The sequence below is a fragment of the Tursiops truncatus genome, chromosome 13 (genome assembly GCF_011762595.2).
Source record: "Tursiops truncatus isolate mTurTru1 chromosome 13, mTurTru1.mat.Y, whole genome shotgun sequence".
Classification (NCBI taxonomy): domain Eukaryota; kingdom Metazoa; phylum Chordata; class Mammalia; order Artiodactyla; family Delphinidae; genus Tursiops; species Tursiops truncatus.
Window position 1 is genome coordinate 88,312,523 of NC_047046.1, and position 12,611 is coordinate 88,325,133.

The 12,611-nt window shown below is 48.2% G+C and overlaps 1 protein-coding gene across 4 annotated transcripts in view; it reads left to right on the forward strand.

Annotated features, from left to right (window-relative positions):
- The window catches only part of ADNP2 (ADNP homeobox 2), an 80,612-nt gene that overhangs the window by 41,440 nt on the left and 26,561 nt on the right, over positions 1-12,611 (forward strand). The gene's annotated exons all lie outside the window — the stretch shown is intronic.

Below are 12,611 nucleotides of genomic sequence, written 5' to 3' on the forward strand. Positions count from 1 at the left end.
GCATGCAGGACCTTCGTTGAGGCATGTGAGATCTTTTGTTGCAGCACGTGAGCTTTTCGTTGCGGTGCGCGGGCTTCTCTCTAGTTGTGGCGTGTGGGTTTTCTCTTCTCTAGTTGTGGCGCGCAGGCTCCAGAGCGCGTGGGCTCTGTAGTTTGCGGCACACAGGCTTTCTAGTAGAGGCGCATGAGCTCAGTAGTTGTGGTGCGCGGGCTTAGTTGCCCTGCAGCATGTGGCATCGTAGTTCCCTGACCAGGGATCGAACCCGTGTCCCCTGCATTGTAAGGCGGATTCTTTACCACTGGACCACCAGGGAAGTCCCAGTAGGATGGCCATTTTAACAATATTAATTGTTCCAATCCAAGAGCACAGGGTATCTTTCCATTTCTTTGTATCATTGTATCATCTTCAGTTTTCTTCATCAGTGTTTTATAGTTTTCAGAGTATAGGTCTTTCACCTCCTTGGTTAAGTTTATTCCTAGGTATTTTATTCTTTTTGATGCAATTTTAAATGGGATTTTTCTTGGCTTTCTCTTTCTGATAGTTCATCATTAATGTATAGAAAAGCAACAGACTTCTGTATATTAATCTTGTAACCTGTAACTTCACTGAAATCATTTAGTGGTGGAGACTTTAGGGTTTCCTATGGATAGTATCATATCTTCTGAAAATACTGACAGTTTTACTTCTTCCCTTCCAATTTGGTTACCTTTTATTTCTTTTTTTTGGTCAGATTGCTGTGGCTAGGGCTTCCAGTACTATGTTAAATATCAGGGGTGAGAGTGGGCATCCTTGTCTTCTTCCTGATTTTAGAGGAAAAGCTCTTAGCTTTTCATCATTGAGTGTGATGTTAGCTGTGGGTTTGTTGTAATGGCCTTTATTATGTTGAGATATATTCTATCTGCTGCAACTTTGATGAGAGATCATGAATGCATGTTGCACTTTGTCAAATGCTTTTTCTGTGTGTATTGAGATGATCATGTGATGTTGATCCTTCCTTTTATTAATGTGGTGCATCTCATTGATTGATTTGTGGATGTTGAACCATTCTTAGGTCCCTGGAATAAATCCCACTTGATCATGGTATATGATCGTTTTATATATTGTTGTATTCAGTTTGCTAATACTTTGTTGGGAATTTTTGCATCTATATTCATCAAAGATACTGGCCTGTAATTTTCTTTTTTTGTATTGTCTTTGTCTGGTTCTAGTGTCAGGGTGATGGTGGCCTTGCAGAATGAATTTGGGAGTGTTCTGTCTTCAGTTTTTTGGAATAGTTTGAGAAGGATGTGTATTAGCTCTTGTTTATATGTTTGGTAGAATTCCTCTGTGCCACTGTCTGGTCCTGACTTTTGTTTGTTGGCAGGTTTTTTTCTTTTCTTTTTTTTTTTTTTTTTACTACAAACTCAATTTCACTATTAGTGTTTCACAGATTGTCTATTTCTTCCCGATTCAGTCTTGGAAGATTGTATATTTCTAGAAATGTATCCATTTCTTCTAAGTTGTCTTACTTGTTGGCATGTAAGTATTCTTAGTGTTCTTTTATGAATTTTTGTATCTCTGTGTTATTGGTTGTTATTTCTCTTCTTTTGTTTGTTTCTTTTTTTAGCCTCTATTTTTATTTGTTTCCTCTCTGATCTTTATTATTTCCTTCCTTCTGCTGACTTTGGTCTTTGTTTGTTCTTCTTTTTCTAATTCCTTTCACTGGTAGGTTAGGTTGTTTATTTGAGATTTTTGTTTGTTTCTGTATCACTTTAAACTTCCCTTTTAGAACTGCCCTTTTGCTGCATCCCATAGATTTTGGAAAGTTGTGTTTTTATTTCCATTTGTCTTGAGGTATTTTCTGAATTCCTCTTTGATTTCTTCATTGACCCAATGTTTTTTTAGTAGCATGTTGTTTAATCTCCACATGTTTGTGCTTTTCCTATTTTTTGTCCTGTGATTGATTTCTAGTTTTATACTGTTGTGGTCCAAAAAAAAATGTTGATATAATTTCTATCCTTTTAAATTTGTGAGGCTTTTTTGTGGCCTAGCATGTGATCTGTCCTCAAAAACGTTCCATATGCACTTGAAAACAATGTGTATTTTTCTGTTTTTGGATGGAATGTCCTGTAGATATCTATTAAGTTCAACTGGTCTATTGTGTCATATAACCACTGTTTCCTTATTGATTCTCTGTTTGGATGAAATATTCATTGATGTAAGTGGGGTGTTAAAGTACACTATTATTATTTTATTATTGTCAGTTTCTCCTTTTATGTATTTCAGTATTTGCTTTATATATCTAGAAGCTCCTATATTAGGTGCATTTATGTTAACAAATGTTATATCCTCTTCTTTTTTTATAAATTTATTTATTTTATTTTTGGCTGCGTTGGGTCTTCGTTGCTGCGTACAGGCTTTCTCTAGTTGCGGCGAGCGTGGGCTACTCTTCGTTGTGATGTGCGGGCTTCTCATTGCAGTGGTTTCTCTTGTTGTGGAGCACAGGCTCTAGGCGCGCGGGCTTCAGTAGTTGTGGCAGTCGGGCTCAGTAGTTGTGGCTCGCAGGCTCTAGAGCGCAGGCTCAGTAGTTGTGGTGCACAGGCTTAGTTGCTCCGCGGCATGTGGGATCTTCCCAGACCAGGGCTCGAACCCATGTCCCCTGCATTGGCAGGCGGATTCTTAACCACTGTGCCACCAGGGAAGTCCCTATAGCCTCTTCTTGTGTTGATTCCTTTATCATTATAAAATGCCCTTCTTTGTCTTTTGTATAGACATTGTTTTAAAGTCTGTTTTGCCTGATATGAGTATTGTTACCCCAGCTTTCTTGACATTTCCATTTGCATGCAGTATCTTTTTCTATCCCTTACTTTCAGTCTGTGTGTGTCTTTAGCTCTGAAATGAGTCTTTTGTAAGCAGCATACATATGGGTCTTTGTTTTTTTGGCTGTGCTGTGTGGCATGTGGTATCTTAGTTCCCAGACCAGGGATCAAACCTATGCCCCCTGCAATGGAAGCGTGGAGTCTTAACCACTGGACTGCCAGGAAGTCCCTAGCCAACCTATGACTTTTGATTGGTGCGTTCAGTCCATTGACATTTAAAGTGATTACTGATAGGAATGTACTTATTGCCATTTTGTTACTTGTTTGCTGATTGTTTTTGTAGTTCTTCTCTGTCTTCCTTTAGTTTCTTCTCTTGTGGTTTGATGATTTGCTTTAGTGTTCCTTTCTCTCTAGTTTTTCTGTATCTATTGTAGGTTTTTGATTTGTGGTTACCATGGGGTTCATATATTTCGACCTATAACTATAGCTACCTGTTTTTTTTTTTTTACCTGTTTTAAACTTGTAGTCATTTAAGTTCAAAAAGATCTAAAAGATTCTTCTAAAAGAGCTACATTTTTCTTACTTTCACATGTTACGAGTTTTTGATGTCATATTTTACATCTTCATGTTTATCCCTTAACTGTTTATTATAGTTCATTTTACAATTTTTTGCTTTTTAATTTTTGTACTAGCTTACTGAAGTGGTCAATCACAGCCTTTAATATACATTTGACTTTACTAGTGGGATTTTTCCTTTCCTATGGATTCTTTGTTCTTGTAGCCTTTTGTTTTCCGCTTTAGCATTTCTTTTAGGGTCAGTTTAGTATTGATGAACTCTTTTTGTTTTTGCTTATCTGAGAAATTCTTGATCTCTCCCTCAATTCTGACTGGTTATTTTGCTGGGTAGAGTATCCTAGTTTGTAGATTTTTCCCTTTCAGCACTTTATATCATGCCCTTCCATTCTGGCCTGCAAAGTTTCTGCAGAAAAATCAGCTGCTAGCCTTTTGGGAGTTCCCTTGTATGTGACTCTTGGTTTTTCTCTTGCTGCCATTAGAATTCTCTCTTTAACTTCTGCTGTTTTCATTATGACATGTCTTTGTGTGGGTGTCTTTGGGTTCATCTTGTTTGGGACTGTTCTTCCTGTACCTGAATATCTCTTTCCTTCTGCAGTTTGGGAAGTTTTCAGCCATAATTTCATCAAATACATTTTGACTCCTTTTTCTCTCTTCTCCTTCTGGGACCCCTATAATTCAAATGTTGGTATGCTTGATGTTGTCCCAAAGGTTCCTTAAACTGTTTCCTTTTTTATGTTTCTCTTTTAGCTGTTCTGAATGAGTGATTTCCATTACTCTATCTTCCAGATCACTTAGTATTCTTCTGTATCACCTAGTCTGCTGTTAATTCCTCTTGTGTATTTTTCATTTCAGTTATTGTATTCTTCAGTTCTGAGGGGTTCTTTTAATATTTTCTAGTTCCTTGTTAAATCTGTCATGTGTTCATCTCTTTTTTTTCAGTCAGTATTCTTATTCCCAATGCTGTGAACTCTTCATCTGGTAAATTGTTTATCTGTGTTACATTAGTTGTTCTCACAAGGGTTTTTGTGTTCTTTCATTTGAAACAAATTCCTTCTCATTTTGCTTTTCTTTCTCTGTCTCTGTGAAACTAGATGAAGCAGTTACCGATCCCAGTCTTGGAGGGGTGGCCTTGTGTGGGGATGTCCCGACACAGTCTGCGTGTGCCAGCTGCTTTGCTGGGAGAGCTGGATCTGACGTGAGCATGAGTCACATCTTCCCCCAGGGTGTGCTGGCACCTACCACCTTGGTAGGAGGTGGGGCTGGATGTGGAGGTGGCAGAGTCAGGTGTGAGCTGGGTTCTCAGACCCTGAGGGTCAGTCTGAGCTGGTTCGTTCCCTGTAGGTGTGTGCCCTCCCTCCGAGCGTCAGCACCTTTGCTCCAGAGGGGAGTGCACTGGAGCGGGCGCCCAGGGCTTGCTGGGGGGTGCCTGAGCAGCACGGGCACCAGTCACAGTTGCAGCCGATCCTGACCTGCTATGAATGCCAGTAATAGCCATCCTCGCCCTGTTCAGGTGCCGTGCTGGGTTGAGTCAGCTCTGGCTCCTCAACCAAGCACTCTCCTCAGCTGCAGCGGCCTTCACCCTCCTGAGTGCGGTGCGGGCTGCACCACAGAGCGAGAGGGGCCACAGGGGGTGCTCAGTGTGGGCCGGGCCATGGCCCGGGTTGGTGTGGAGACTGACCAGAGCCCGGGCAGTTTCTGTCTGCTTCCTCCACTTGGCCCGGGAGTGAGCAGGCATGTGCCCACTCTTCACAAGTAGAGTCTGGGTTTGTCACATCCCCACTGCTGGTTCCACTGGTTTTCAAACCAGCTAAGGGGACTTGGCCTCCTCGTGTTGGACCCCAGGGCCGGGGTGCCCAGAGGTGGTTCCAACTGCTCACTCCCCAGGGAGGGTCTCCTGAGTCAGTGTCATCCCCCTCCTTTGTGACCCCTCCCAGGGGCGCAGGTCCCGACCTGATCGCTTCTCCCCCCTTCCTACTCAGCCCTGTAGGGCTCTGTCTTACAGCCTTGGTTATAGAGGAATCCTTCTGCCAGTTTCCAGTGAGAATTGCTCCACATGTAGATATATTTTGATGTGTTTGTGGGGGTAGGTGAGCCCCGTGTCCTCTTCCTCTTCCATCTTGATGTCCTCTGGAAAAAGCTTTTTTAAAAAATTGTATTGAGGTATAGTTAATTTACAATGTTGTGTTTAATTTCTGCTGTACAGCAAAGTGACTCAGTTATACATATATATATTGTTTTTCAGTTCTTTTCCATTATGGTTTGACATGGGATTTTGAATATAGTTCCCTGTGCTCTACAGTAGGACCTTGTTGTGTATCTGTGGCAGTAGCTTTTACAGTATAGAAATATGTAGTCCTGTGGGACTGCTGTGGAGGCCTTGCTGGCCACCAGACGGGCGATCTGAGGTGTCCCCTGGGCAATAGTTGCAAAAACTGGCGCTCTAGACGAGTTTATAAGCTCCTTTCTGGAAGATACCACTGAGCGGGAGTGTGAGGCAGAGGGGGCGCATAGGATGGTGTCCCAGCCCGCGTTCCCTGAGAGCACCTCTGTTCCAGGGCCTCGGGCTGAGCCACACCTGGAGCCTGACCCTCAGGCCGAAGCTCCGGGACAGGAAGTAGGCCTCTTTCACGGAGAGAGTCGGGGTGTGTTCCGGTGTGGTGTCTGTGCGGTGTCCTGGGGTGGGACCCTGCCAAGAGCTGTCTCTGACCGTCACAGTCCTGTGGGCCCAGGAGCACAAGCCCACTGGCCGCCAGAGCCGGGTGTTCACGGGCATCCCGGGGCAGCAACAGTGGGACACCAGCGGTGTGTAGGAGCTCCCCCCGAGCCGTGGGCTCTGGACGTGCTGGAGCGAGGATGCAAACACCCAGCTCTCGAGGTCTCTGGAAAGGTTTGCGCTCAGCCCTTAGATGTTGTGTGTCAGCCTGCTCCTCAGGCTTCTGCCTTGCTGGTGAGCCAGTAGGGCCTCTTTCACAGGAAGACTGAGCTCCTGGGCCTGCTGCCTCTTGTTGTGCCCTGAGGGTGGTAGCTGTCTGAGACTCCGCCTCCACTGGTTATGGTGCTGTGGGACCTGTCCGTGTAAGGCCCACTGGCAACTGGAGCCGGGTGACGTGGAGGTGTCGCCTGGCAGCAGCTGCAAAAATCAGGGCGCCAGAGGGTATAAACTCCTCTCTGGGAGATACCAGTGAGGTGCAGCAAGGCAGGGGGTGGGCAGGAAGATTGCATCCACCAGCCTCCATTCCCTGGAGCACCTCTTGGGCCCCTGCAAGCCTGCCATTTCAGAGGCCTGCCCCTCAGGCCAAAGCCCCTGGACAGCAAATAGGCCTCTATCTCACAAAGACGGGCGAATGTTTTGGTCTGTTATCTGTGCAGCGCCCTGGGTTGTAGCCTGCCAAGAACTCTCTCCAATGTTACAGTCCCAGGGGACCCAGAAACGCAAGCCCTCGGTGTTCAGAGCCAGGTGATCAAGGGGCATCCCCTGGGCCGAAGCCTCAAAAACCAGGCACCTGACGTAAGAACCGGGGCACTGGTGTGTGTAAGAGCTCCCCTCCCAGAGGTGCTGGTGCTGTGGGCGTGGCAGAGAGAGCGGTGAAGACATGCACCCTCCCAGGAGACAGGAAAAATGATGGGGCTTGCCGGCCCTCACGAGGCAGAGAGAGAGCCAGGATGGCTCCACAGAGACAGAAGGAGAAAGGTCTCAGTTAACCAACAGGCCACCCCCAGCTTTAGCAAGAGGGAGCACAGTGGCAGCGCCAGCGCCCTGTCCCTGGAGAGTGTCCCACCAGGCCTGGCTCCTCGGGCCGAGGCTCTGAGATCAGCCAGTGAGCCTCTGCCGTCAAGTCTGGGCCCTGGGCTGAGTGAGCCTGCGTGTCAGGGCGCCTCTGGGCCTCCTGAAGCCTGCTGGGTCTCGCGGATGCGGGGCTGGGTGGGCTGCAAGCCAGATGTTTTGGGGGCCCGTCTCTCGCCGGGGCGCCCTTTGTGGGGTGCAACCTCTGGCTCCTCAGGGAGAAGCTCCAGGTTTGTGATTCCCTCCTTGTGGTGGGCAGCTGTGCCAGGGGTGGGTTTATGGGGAGACTGTGTCAGCCTCTCCTACCCGCTTCCACGTGGCTCTTGTCTCGTTTGTCAACGTGAGGTAGCTGCTCGGCGAGTTGAAGGTCTTTTTCAGAGGAGATGGTCGCACCAGCAGCTGTAGACGTGTGTCTGGAGGAGGGGAGTTCAGGGTCTTCCTGAGTCACCCCACTCTGGGTCCCGATGGCTGCAGTTTGGGGCATCTGTTTGGCAGCGTTTCAGCTTTCTTTTTCCTGCTGTGCTTGCAACTTTTCCGTGAGATTGTTTCCAAAGAGAAAGAGAACTTCAAAAATGTTCATACCCTTTGATTCAGTGATTTCATCTAGGAATCTATCCTAGAGAAATAATCAGAAATCTAAGCCACGATTGATGTATAAAGCTTCCACACTTTTTGTAATATAAACACTGTAAATAACCCAGTGTCTCAGGGCCTTTGTGCTTTTCGTGTGTCTACGCTTTGTTACTTCAGTGCTGAACTGTCTAGACGCCTACGGGGCCATCTTTCTTCAGGGGTTATATTTTTGAGAGTCACACTTTGTGAAGCACCTTGTGGATAGTTTGGGTTGGTACACTTGACGACAAGGCGGAAGGAAATGGCTCTGTGGGTAGAAATCTAGGTTCAGTATTTGAAGGTGTCTGATGTGCACTTCTGAATGGGCTCAGATACTTGTGGCGTTTCAGGGCTCCCGCCTGAACACCCAAAGAGCCCGAGTGGAAACAGGTGCAGCAGAGGCTTCCGATAGCACCAGGTCTGTGCAGGGGCAGGAATATGGACGTTGAGCCGGAAGCCTCGACTTAGTCTCGGTTGGCCTTGCACAGCCGGCGACTGGCCTCGCTCAGCCGGGCACTGAGGGAGGCGTCGTGAGGGCCGCGAGGGGTGCCGCTGTCGGCTGTGAAGCTGCTAAGGGGAGTGGGGATGAAGCGTCTGTACGGACGGAGCAGCTGCAGTGGGCAGGCGGAGGCTTGTCCCGGGGTCACAGTGTTTCTCAGTGGAGCGGCGCTGGCAGTGCAGTCCCAGCAGCACCATTTCCGCGCTCCCAGCACGGCGTCATCCACGGGGGTCTAACTCGTTGCCAGCAGCCCCGGGAGGCACTGTTTCCGTCACCCCACCCCACCGCCAGCCTGAGGGTCCACAGGGACCTCCAGGTTCCCTGCCAAAGTGTCTTCACTCTGCCAGGCATTTCAGACAGAGGAGATTTCACGTGGGGAACTGATTACAGCTGCCCCCCAACCCACCGCCAGCCGGGGCTGGTGGAATAGAACAGGGGTGATGACCAGTTTGGCTATAGAGGCAGGAAGCCAGGTGACGAGGACGGGAATGCCGGAGAGGCTGCCCTTCCTCCCACCTGCCAGAGACCGCTTGGAGGCCGGTGTCTTGGGGTCCGGCGCTGTGGCTGGCACACTTCTCCCTCGGCACCACAGAGCATGGGAGGGCGGGCCTGCATCCGAAGAGCGGAAGGTGAGCCACTAGCAACTTAAGGTGTTGTCAACTCACCTCAGATTGTGGCACTGCTGCCAGGCAGCCGGTGTGATACGTCCCTCTTCGCTGCCAAAGCCCCAGTTTTGTCTGGGTGGCCATTCCTCCCATCGTGGTGAAGATGGGCTCCACATCCAGGGTCCACGCCCACTGCCCTGGCTAGTGCTGGATTTGGAGCGTCACGTGGCCTGGAGCTCCACTATCTACCCGTGTGGACAGAGCTGGCCTTTTCTCACGTCTAGTGAGGTGTCGCCAGTCCTGGCGGGTGAGTGTCCTAAGTCAGGAGCAGTAAGGTACTGCCGACCCCACATATGCGTTCTCATTTACTGTGTTTATTTAATGCATATGTGTTCTTTGATCTTAATTTGTACCTGAACCTGGATTTATAGTCTGAGAACTTTCACGTTGCACAAGGGCGGGGCTGGGAAAATCGGGCTCTGCGTGGTTCACCCGCAAGGTCAGACTGATCCCAGCCCCGAGCTGTGGCCGCAGTGGGATGATGTTTCGTCAGCACTAAACATCCTGACCACGAACGTAGCCTTTTCTGCGTTTTGAACCCGAGTTCAACCTGGGATACTGACAAGGGGCCGGGATGGTGGGAGTGGAAACCATGCAGCCCCTGAGGGAGCAAAGAGAATATGAGCACACAAATTAGGAACAACGTACAGGAGTCCAGGGAGTGCACTTTGTTCCTGTCTAAGAAAGTTCTCACTAATAAACACACCTGTCCCATGCCGGGGAGCCTGACCCCTGACCCCTGACCCTGGGGCATGAGGAGGAGCTGGGGTGAGTGAGCCAGAGGAAAACGGGCTGTGGTTAGGGTAAGCTGGCTGCTGCTGAGCATGGCTGGGTCTCCCAAATAGGCTACCATTCTACCAGCATTCAGTTCTCTAAGGTGCTTTTAAACACAGAAATCATGATTCTGAAGAAAGGAAGAGAAAGGATGTTTAGGGTCAGTGGCCCAGAACAGGGAAGTTTCCCTTTGATATTTTCTACCTGAGTGATCCTGGTATGAGCAGCCCTTCAGTGTATATTCTTTTTTTTTTTTTTTTTTTTTTGCGTTACGCAGGCCTCTCACTGTTGTGGCCTCTCCCGCTGCGGAGCACAGCCTGCAGACGCGCAGGCTCAGTGGCCATGGCTCACGAGCCCAGCCGCTCTGTGGCATGTGGGATCTTCCCGGGCCAAGGCACGAACCCGTGTCCCCTGCATCGGCAGGCAGACTCTCAACCACTGCGCCACCAGGGAAGCCCAGTGTATATTCTTGATGTCATTTATGCTGGATGACAAATCCTGGAACCACTATTGTTAGATGGACTGGAGGTTTATGGCTCAGTCCAGAATAATTCAAGGAGGAGACTGGTGTTTTTCCTTAGTGGGAACTGTGTGGATGAATGTTGCATTTCTTTTTTTTATAAATTTATTTATTTATTTTTTGGCTGCATTGGGTCTTCGTTGCTGTGCTCGGGCTTTTTCTAGTTGCGTTGAGCGGGGGCGACTCTTGGTTGTGGTGCACGGGCTTCTCACTGTGGTGGCTTCTCTTGTTGCGGAGCACGGGCTGTAGGTGCGTGGGCTTCAGTAGTTGTGGCACACAGGCTCAGGAGTCGTGGCTTGTGGGCTCTAGAGCACAGGCTCAGTAGTTGTGGCACACGGGCTTAGTTACTCCGCGGCATGTGGGATCTTCCCAGACCAAGGCTCGAACCCATGTCCCCTGAATTGGCAGGTGGATTCTCAACCACTGCATCACCAGGGAAGCCCCGAATGTTGCATTTCTGGAAGCAGATAGATGGGGCGGGAAAAGTACTGGATGTCAAAAAATATGGGTGTGAATTATGGCTCTGCAAATTACCATGTGATCCCGGAAATATCAGTCTACCTTTACTTCTTCGTTTTATAAAGTAATGGTAAAAATTTACAATATCCTCCTTCTGGTTTTGTTTTTATTCATAGCAGTTACTGGCAAACAAAATATTACATCTTATACTCATTTTTTATTATCTGTTTCTAAAGTACAAGGTCCATGGAAACATTTGTATGCTCCCACTCACTAAATAAAAAAACTAAGAGAATATAACAACCTCTGAACAAAGAGCTTATGCTGGTTTAGGAGACAAAACACATAAAACCAAAACAGCAACCTGAGGATATTGAGTAGGGTTTGCAGTGCTTCCCTGAGTCCCTGGAAGCTGGTCTATGGAAGCTGCTTCTCACCTGTGCTCTGGGCTTCGGGTGGGGTTCATATGAAAAATGTAACTCGGGGGGCTTCCCTGGTGGCGCAGTGGTTGAGAGTCCGCCTGCCGATGCAGGGGACACGGGTTCGTGCCCCGGTCCGGGAGGATCCCGCGTGCCGCGGAGCGTCTGGGCCCGTGAGCCATGGCCGCTGAGCCTGCGTGTCCGGAGCCTGTGCTCCGCAGCGGGAGAAGCCACAGCAGTGAGAGGCCTGCGTACCGCAAAAAAAAAAAAGTAACTTGGTCCTGGAGCAATCAGGCAGACGACTCAGTTTGCCGTGAAACACCTGTAGTCTCGCTCAACAGATCACTGGGGTCCCTACTAGAAGTAAAACTTGTGTGCAAAGAGCTCTTCCCCCGGCACGCTGGCTTGGGGGTCAAGAGGGTTCAGGTTAAGAAATGTGTTTCCTGTCAAAGCTCCCTCGGGAGGGAGCGTGGAAAATGGCACTGGTTTCCTGGGCTGGGGACACCAATGGTGAATCATTCTGTTTGCTTTTTAGTAACATAGGAACAGTTGATGCCACTCCTTGGAAATGTTGTTCAGTAACGCAATGTTCTCAATCCCTGAAAGTTATCTTTTTGTGAAGGTAAAGAAGAAAACAAAATAAGTGAGGAAACGTAAGAGGGTAAAAGAATTTGTATGTTGACTTGGGATGTGTTTGGGATACGAAATACTTAGCAGACTGATGTCAGAGGCAGACAGGAGGAACAGATGTAGCTGGAATAAAAAGTAAACCACAGAACAGTATTTCTGCCCATCAGGAAATACTTTTTGCAGGCTACCTGATATTAGGGTCTCAGTACCAGCATTATCCAGGTATCTTTGCGACTTGCAACAAGACCCCGCTCCCTGTCTCTGGCTACTTTGTGTAAAACTGTGAGATACTATATAACCTCACTGATTCGTGGACAGGGTCTCCCTATCAATCAGCTGAAAGGTTGGCCCTCCTGAGATGTCACAGGCTCTGGGGCTGGCAACGTGCATTACTACGAGGTCAAGTGACCTGCGCTCCCTGGCAGGTTAGCCAGGTATCTGCCCCTGCATCTCCGACTCCATCACAGGAGCTAACTCAGAGCATGTATCCAGCTTCAGTACCTGCCTGCCTCAGCTCCACCTCACAGGCTGCGGGGGTGACTGTCCCAATGCTCGAGTCCCCCCAACTCTAAATGGAAAAGGGCTGCCTGCAGCTCAGCGTCAGTGAGGGGATTCAGCGAGGTGGTGCACACTGGTAAAGCTGAGATAGTGCGCCTCCTTCTTCCAGGAGTCATTGGTGTTTGCTGCTGTCGCCTTGACATTTGTAATTTACTGAATGAGATCTTGATGTATTATACATTTAGTAATGTTCGTGATGATAAAGTGTTAATGGAGGTTTTGCAAACCAGGGTATATTTTGAAAAAGCTGTATAGTAAGTATTCAGAAAAGCTTTTTCAAAAGGACGTCAAAAGAAGGTTCTGGACCTACAACACAT